This window comes from Girardinichthys multiradiatus, chromosome Y (assembly GCF_021462225.1).
Source record: "Girardinichthys multiradiatus isolate DD_20200921_A chromosome Y, DD_fGirMul_XY1, whole genome shotgun sequence".
NCBI classification, from domain to species: Eukaryota; Metazoa; Chordata; class Actinopteri; order Cyprinodontiformes; family Goodeidae; genus Girardinichthys; species Girardinichthys multiradiatus.
Window position 1 is genome coordinate 17,815,120 of NC_061818.1, and position 1,992 is coordinate 17,817,111.

Consider the following 1,992-nt stretch of genomic DNA (forward strand, 5'->3'; position numbering starts at 1 on the left):
TGAACTTCTGTTTTTTTCTCCTCCTGCAGTTAAAGGTTTCTGGTAAATTTCAAACGTCTCTTCTCACCTGCTGACAGCGTTTCTGATGGGACCTTTGTTGATCAAAATTATTTTCTTTCAGGTGTTTTCCGTCAGACTCTGACTGAATCTGAACCAGTGGTGAAACGACATGGAGAATCTGTCATACTGACCTGTACATATGCAAGGATATCTGATGATTCGACTCATATCAGCTGGATCAGACAGGCTGGAGGAAGAACTGGAGTGAGTTACCTACATTTCTGCTCCCGGTGGAAGCAGTAAAAAGTATTCCTCATCTGTCCAGAAGCGCTTCACCATTTCCAGGGACAACAACAAAAATCAAGTGTATCTGCACATGAGCAGCTTGATGACTGAAGACACTGCAGTTTATCATTGTGCTCGAGAGAAACAGTGATACAGGAAGCCTCAGAGCTGCACATAAACTCTGCACTCTCTCTCTTTGTTAGAAAACCCCCAAAATCTACAAATGATTTCATATTTTTTGTATTGGATACTATAATATTTGGTAACATTTTAGGTGTTTGTTGTCTTATCAAAAAAAATATCTGTTTGTCAAACTGAATAATGGCTTTAAAACAAGATAAAACGGTGTGGCGCGGGTGGTGTAGTCGATTAAGTGCGACCCATTTTTAAAGGCTTAGTACCCGACGCGGTCCTACATTTTTTCTGAAAATGGACTCCATTAAAGTCGGCTGCAGCTGGCCTTTATTTATTTGTTTTTGAGAGTCATTTGTCTCATGTTTTCTTTTAGATAAAACCTGAGGAGAAGCCTCAACATAACGTTTGATTCTAAAACTGCACCACTGTCAGCAATAAGGAAATAAATTAAAAAGGAAACATTAACAGACAGGAAGCCTAATAAATTTAATTTAGATAAATATACCCTTCAAACGAAAAACATCACAGTCTAAAACAGGATGACCTGCAAATAAATAATAACTTCCTTGGGATAAAAAAGTCTTTGTATTTCATAATAAAAATATTTATTAAGTTCTTCAGCTTGCATGAATTTTACAGCAGAACTAATTTGTGACTAACAGCGTTAAAATTCAATGGGATATTTTCTTGTGCTGTATTAATTTCTGTCTTTATGAAAATCCTGATGTCAGATGGTTTAGTATGCAGTTATGTGAATGATGCTGATAAAATAAATGTTTCTGTTTGAATAAAAAACAGCACCTGATTCTATCTCCTCCCTCTGAGGAGGAGTTGATGCAAAACTGATGGTAAAGATACTGCTTTAAACACCCTGCACTGACGATGGCAGAGAACACACACTTAGTTCAACATTATGGACTGCTGGACAACACTGCTGCTCTTAGCCATCTGCTGGACAGGTAACATCTTTTTCTAACTGTGGACTTCTGCTGGGGTGTGGTAGAATCATTTCCTCCCCCAGGCGATTCTAGCCCCATACAAGGAAAGTTGTAGAAAGCTGTGCCTCCTGTGGCTGTCTGGGTCAGAAAGCGCTCTCCAGTTTAGGTGGAGTAAACCACGTTTTGTGGAGCTGCTGTGACTTGGTGGAGATCCTGCTGCTCTGCATTGGCTCTATTCTGTTTTTATTAGCTTTGGGATTTGTTTGTATTGTGATCCTGACTTGTCCATATTTATATGGGTTTGGGGTGGGATTTACTTAATAGTGTCCTGTCTTGAATAAGCTTTTGTTTTAAACTGACTTTGTTTTTCTGTATAATTTATCCCCTTTTCTTGTGTCCAGGTTGAGAGCAGAAGGCGTTGGGGCAGGGGGCTCTCAAGGGGACTGGTCCGTTGTGCTGTGTGAGTGGTTGGTGCTGGGGTTTTGTCACGATGAGTGAATGCCCACAAATGTGTGAGGTGATTTAGGTTGATCCAGTTAAATGTTTCTTACTTTAGCTGAGGAACCAGTCCTCCTGTTCAGACGGCCTCTCCCTGCTGTAAGGCCTCAGTCCTGCATACTTTCCCTCCCTTGCA